Consider the following 6,872-nt stretch of genomic DNA (forward strand, 5'->3'; position numbering starts at 1 on the left):
CACATTTCTGATTATTTTGAAGTTACATCTGGAGTACCCCAGGGCTCACATTGTGGTCCAATTTTATTTCTTCTTTTTATAAATGACTTGAGTTATTGTATTAAATCTTCAAAATTTCTATTCTATGCAGATGATCTAAAGATATATAAACAAGTTTCATCCATAACTGATTGTCAGGAATTACAAAAGGATTTAAATAATATATATGAATGGTGTGAAACAAATTTTTTAAAACTGAATTTAAATAAATGTCATAAAATTACATTTTCTAACAAAAAAATATGATCGATTATGATTATTATATTGGGAAAAGTTTGCTCAAGCCTGTTAGTGAAATTAGAGATCTCGGCATACTTTTTGATAATAAACTCTCTTTCAAAAGTCATTATCGATACATATTTAACAAGGCTCTGCAGATGTGGGGATTGATTTGGCGCCATTGCAAGGATATGAGCTCTCATGCACTTAAAGTGCTATATTGCTCTCTCGTGCGTTCTGTTCTGGAATATGCTTCTTCAGTTTGGCATCCAACATGCGACACTCATATTTCATTGTTAGAGCGTGTTCAAAAAAAGTTTTTGAGGTCTATTGAATTTAAAGAACATCATCTACATCAACAAGGTGAATATGAATGGGTCATGAGCTTCCTCAATATTAAATCCTTGGAGATACGTAGAGATATAACGGATTTATGTGTTCTTCACGCCATTATTAACAACCATATAGATAGTAATGACTTATTAGCCAAACTAATGTTTAGGGTTCCAAATAAAAACTGCAGAACTACTAGATCTTGTAAAATTTTCAGAATTAACAAAGCATCTACTAATATGTCAACTAACCACCCATTGCGAAGAATGATGAAACAAGCAAACGAACTATCTAATTTTGTAAAATTTGATATTTTTAACTCAAACCTTGTTGTATTTAAGAGAATGATAAATAATCTTGTATAATTCGGATAATTTAAAATTGTTTCTTTTTGTGTTTATTGTATGATCATTGTTATAAAGATAATTAATTAAGTTAATCATATACCTTATGTATTTGTAAGTTTAATTTTCTTACTTTTTGTAATTGGAGTTATTCCGTAATAAACTAAACTAAACTAAACAAAGTGGTTAATTTAAATATGGCGAAATTTCGAAAAAAAAAAATGAAGGGCTCTATCTTCTACATTTGGATGAAAGGATTGTTTTAATTATTTTTTTCTGTTCCATAATATGATGTAGATTACGAAAAAAACGTAATTTTGCCATTTCTTCTTAATATACGTAATCTTTTTACAACAAGAAACTTAAAACATATTCAAAACGGAGATCGGGACGGGTGGGTCGTGCTTAGTCTTCGTTTTTTTTTTCTTTTCAATATAGGTATATAGTTTTTTGTGAACAACACAATAATTAAGCATGTTTTCAGTTTCATGTTGCGAAAAGAAGACTTCGTACATTAAGAAAAAATGTATAAAATATAAGCCCCGCCCACCCACCCCCTCTCAATTGTGACGATTTTTTTATTCATCGTGCGTCGAGGGCGGAGCTTAGTTGCAAAATCCTCGTTTCTCTACAAGAAATTCCCATGTGAAATAATGTCTTGAAAGAGTAAAATTTTGAAATTAAACTCCACCGCTCGGTCTGACAACGAATAAAAAAAGATCATTACAACTGAGACAGGGTGGGTGGGTGGGGCTTATATTTTGCCATTTTTTCTTAATGTACGTAGTCTTCTTTTCACAACAAGAAACTTAAGACATGTTCGAAATTTTTGTAGGGAAATTTGTATTTTGCAATTACGCTCCGCCCCTCGGTCTGACAACGAATAAAAAATTCATCACAATTGAGATCGGGACTTTTTTTTTAGTTACATATAGCTTTGTTTGAACAACACGGTAATTAAATAAGTTTTCAGTTTCTTGTTAGAAAAAAAATTCATATATTAAAAAAATGTACAAAATATAAGCCCCGCCCACCCACCACTTCTCAATTGTGATAATTTTTTTATTCATCGTGCGGAGGGCGGAGCTTAGCTGCAAAAACCTCATTTCTCGACAAGAAATTACCAGGTGAAATATGTTCATGAAAGAGTAAAATTTTACAAGGAAATATAGAATTAAATTAAACTCCGCCGCTGGGTCTACAACGAATACAAAAAATCATTACAACTGAGAAAGGGTGGGTGGGTGGGGCTTATATTTTGCCTTTTGTTCTTACTATACGCAATCTTTTTTTCACAACAAAAAACCTAAAACATGTTCGAAATTTTTGTAGGGAATGTATTTTGCAATTACGCTCCGCCCCTCGGTCTGACAATGAATAAAAAAAAAGCATTACAACTGAGATCGGGTGGGTGGGTGGAGTTTATATTTTGCCCTTTGTTCTTAATATACGTAGTGTTCTTTTCACAACAAAAAACCTAAAACATGTTCAAAATTTTTGTAGGGAATGTATTTTCCAATTACGCTCCGCCCCTCAGTCTGACAACGAATAAAAAATTCATCATCATTGAAATCGAGTTTTTTTTTTTTAGTTACTCATAGGTTTATTTGAACAACACGATAGTTACATAATAATGCTTTTAGTTTCTTGTTGGGAAAAGATTTCCTGTATTAAAAAAAAATTAAGAAAATTAAGTCAGCTCGTTTTGTTTCCAAATTGTGATCATTTTTTTGCAAAAGTTAATCATCGGTATTTGCTAAGATAAAACTGATTTTGGCAAATGACATATCCTACAAGAAAATATGGGGTGGGTGGGCGGGGCTAGTATCTGCCAGGACAAGATTGATTTTGGCAAATGAAACCACCCACCCTCTCTTTTCTTACACGGTATATCATTTGCCAAAGTCACTCTTTATCTTAGCAGGCACTAACCCCGCCCACCCACCCTCTCTTTTTTAGAGGTTATGTCATCTGCCAAAAACAGTCTTATCTTGGCAGCTACTAGATCGGATAAGACTAATTTTGGCAGATGACATAACTTCTAAAAAAGAGAGGGTGGGTGGGCGGGGCTAGTACCTGTTAAGATAAGACTGATTTTGGCAGATGACCTAACCTCTAAAAAAAAGAGGGTGGGTGGGCGGGGCTAGTACCTGTTAGGATAAGACTGATTTTGGCAAATGAAATGAGATCTTTCTAAGAAAATAGAGGGCGGATAGGCGAGGCTAGTACCTGCTAAAATGAGTTTTACCTTAGCAGCTACTAGGCCCGCCCACCCGCCCTCTCTTTTCTTAGAGAGTATGTCATTTGCCAAAATCACTTTTATCTAACAGCTATTAGCCCCACCCACCCTCTCTTTTCTTACACGGTATATCATTTGCCAAAGTCACTCTTTATCTTAGCAGGCACTAACCCTGCCCACCCACCCTCTCTTTTTTAGAGGTTATGTCATCTGCCAAAAACAGTCTTATCTTGGCAGCTACTAGATCGGATAAGACTAATTTTGGCAGATGACATAACTTCTAAAAAAAGAGAGGGTGGGTGGGCGGGGCTAGTACCTGTTAAGATAAGACTGATTTTAGCAAATGACGTATCTTCTAGAAAATGGAATTAAATTATTATAAGAAAAGACACTAGAGGCTCCAAAGCATTATTATTAATAAATAAACCAAAAAAAAATATATAAGAGATTTATAAATTATAAACAAAAACAACAAAAGAAAAATACATTAAAGCATAACCAACTAAACACTAGAGATATTTAAAATGCCTGCTTTAAAATTTAAAAATTTAAAAATTCATAAATTATAAAAAGAAAATTCGTTAAATCGAAAAATTGACAAATTACAAATCGAATCAAAAATTGAAAAATTTATAACTGAAAACTCGAAAAATTGGAAATCGAAAACTTGTGAAAATCTAAAAATGAAAGAAAAGAAAAACTGTAAAGTTCAAAAATTAGAATTGAAGAAACAAAAAATTGAAAAATCGAAAAATTAAAACTTGAGTAACTGAAAAATCGAAAAATTGAAGGGGCCAAGAATTTACAACACTAGAATCAAAAAATTAAAAGTCGGGAAACTGAAACACTGATGGAAAATTTAAAAATCAAAAGTTGAAAAATTGAAGAAATCGAAACAGGGAAAAACTGTAAAATCGCAAAATTGTGAGATTGAAAAATTGCAAATGGAAAACTTGAAGAAACAAAAATTTAACAATTGAAAAATACAAAAATTGAATAATTTGTTACTGAAAACTTTGTCAAAATCGAAAAATTTAAACAAAAAATTGTAAAATCGAAAAATTAAAAACTGAATATGTGCAAAATTCAAAAATTGAAAAAGCGAAAAATTTAACAAGCAAAAATGGAAAAATTAAAAGTCGAGAAACTGAAACATCGAAAAATTGAATAATCTTTGAGTTGAAAAATTGAAAAAATCGAAAAAGTGAAAAACTGTAATATCAAAAAATTGTAAGAATTGAAAAATTACAAATAAAAAATTACAAATGAAAAATTACAAATGAAAAATTACAAATGAAAAATTACAAATGAAAAATTAAAACAAAAATGTAATAATTGAAAAATTCGAAAATTGATTAATTTAAACTTGAAAACTCGAAAAATTGAAGATTGGAAACTTGTAAATGTCTAAAAATTAAAGAAACGAACAATTCGAACGTTCAAAAATTAGAATTGAAGAAACGAAAAATTGAAAAATCGAAAAATAAAACTTGAGTAACTGAAAAATCGAAAAATTTAAAAAGCTAAAATCGAAATATTAAAAGTCGAGAAACTGAAACACTGAAAAATTGAAAAATCAAAAGTTAAGGGCATATAAGTAAGCTCGTAATGTTTCCAAATTTTGATATTTTTTTGCAAAGTACTTGCTAAGATAAAAAGAGAAGGTGGGTGGGCGGGGCTAGTAACCAAGAACCGTACAATTTTGGTCTCTGACTTTTTTCGATCTCTAATAATTAATGAGATATCGAAGACGGCGCTCTTAGTGACTCACCCTGTACATCATCATGAATATACGAGCGTGGTGTAGTAAACTTTAATAATTGTTTAAATTTTTATATTTATTGAACATTAAGAAATTTCTTGATTATACTATGCATTTGCAGAGCAGCCCCCTAGTGGAATAAGAGAATAACAAAATTATGGCATTTTTTCCAAAATTTCTGAATAACTGGGGGCAGAAAAATGACAAAAATTGAGATTTAAAATTATGTCTCGTGTTCTAGTACTCCAAAAGACTACAAACTCAAAAATACGCACTCCAGATTAAATTCTGTATTTGTAAAATAATTAACACTTTAAACGCACCAAGAACAAATTATTACAAATAATGTAACAAAAATAATTGGAAAAGAAGCACGTTATTGACAATTTTAGTGCGGAAGCGCTGGCTCTTGTGTATGAACTGAGAAAAATTTCACCGACAATTTCCGGGGTTGGTGATTTGTTGAGATAACACCAACGACGCGACACCGATTTGACAATGTTAACGTTTTTATTCAATCATAAAAGCTATTATTAATTTGGGCTTCTATATTATTCAATATTTTCCTGAATACCCCCCTGTTTTACGACGAGGACGTTATTGCGGTTAAAGAAATTGGCGATGAGATGGCAATAAAAACGTCTCGAATTAACGAACTGGAACGAATTATTAATCTAATTTCCGGGCTACAATATAAACATTACAGATTAAACTAAATTGGATGGTTATGATCAATTTTGTGCATTTATTTAAATTTGGCTTGAGACATGGTTCGACAAAGTGAAAGAAAAAGATTTCGGGGCCGAGGATCCCTCTCGGCCCTAACTTTATCATGAAACGTTTCCACTGCTTTCCATTGATTTTTTATTTCATTAAATAAAGTCATAATAAATGATTAATCTTGTTTGAGTTAAAACTGTGAAAAATTAGATTATTTTAACAAGTTTGAGGTGAGGCTTTTTCTTGTAGTGGCCGGACACGGGTTTGGTAAATTCATGAGGGTGATTATTGATCAACATTCATTTTTTAGCGTCTTATAACGCTATAACCCCATTTAATAAAAAAAAAGTGGTGTCCCATTACCACCGGACTTTAAACCGACCTCCTAAACCTCTCCATCACCGGAATTACCCCGTAAATAAGCAAGCGTCTTGCCCTCTAAACCCGTCTCGACCCCCAAACCGTTCGCAATTTTCCACAATTACCCAATTCGTGAGTAGTTTTTCAGGTGATTAATTCCCAACTCGACCCCAATCCCTCGCTTTCCCTTTCAGACGCCCTCCTCCCATGAATGAACCCCTCGTGTCCACGCAAAGCCCCGCTCTCGCCTAACCTCAAACGTCACAAGGGGGCCCGAGCGAGCCTCCGCTCCGTACCTGAAAGCCGCCCAAGCGGACCGCAGGCGCCCAGCAGACGTCGCCCCCGAGCTTGTTTCCTCACGAACGCCGCCCCCAGCACTCTAGCATCTGCCTCCGGACTTAGGGCCGTCTCCCCGCATTCACCATCACTGCGATCGAGTTGGCACTGCACTAACGCGGCTGTCGCCGGACGGGCCCTTGGCGAAAATGGAGCTGATGCTGAAGCGGACCGCGGATTCGGGGGCTCTCACTGCATCGGGGCGTCACTGCACAGACACTGCTTGGCCGCGATAATCAATGATTAATGATCGACTGACACTTGCGGATGACAGGTGCAAAACGGGAATCTGCCTGACCGGCCGCCAGCGGCGCGCGAACGGGAAAATCGGGAAACGCGGGATGGCCACCAGCGGCGCACGCAGAGTGAGGTCAAAAGGCGCTGACTCCCGCGGGAAGCCGCCGGAAATTACCCCAAAGAGAGCTGGAGGAGGAGGAGGAGCTGCTAGGTGAATCCACCTTGGGTCGGCAGCAATGACAGAATTTCGGACGTTTTGGCATCTTACGACGCACTGACAGAC

The 6,872-nt window shown here is 35.0% G+C and overlaps 1 protein-coding gene across 1 annotated transcript in view; it reads right to left on the reverse strand.

The window, feature by feature from the left end:
- Window positions 1–6,831, reverse strand: part of LOC135126172 (cAMP-dependent protein kinase type II regulatory subunit) — a 93,610-nt gene extending 86,779 nt beyond the window's left edge. Inside the window, exon 1 of the mRNA XM_064052013.1 lies at window positions 6,313–6,831. The gene's annotated coding sequence lies outside the window, so the exon portion shown is untranslated. The remainder of the gene's footprint in view (window positions 1–6,312) is intronic.
- Between the last annotated feature and the right edge of the window lie 41 nt (window positions 6,832–6,872).

Source organism: Zophobas morio, unplaced genomic scaffold (assembly GCF_036711695.1).
Source record: "Zophobas morio isolate AGI-343-1 ecotype UQ-CSIRO unplaced genomic scaffold, CSIRO_AGI_Zmor_V1 ptg000010l, whole genome shotgun sequence".
NCBI classification, from domain to species: Eukaryota; Metazoa; Arthropoda; class Insecta; order Coleoptera; family Tenebrionidae; genus Zophobas; species Zophobas morio.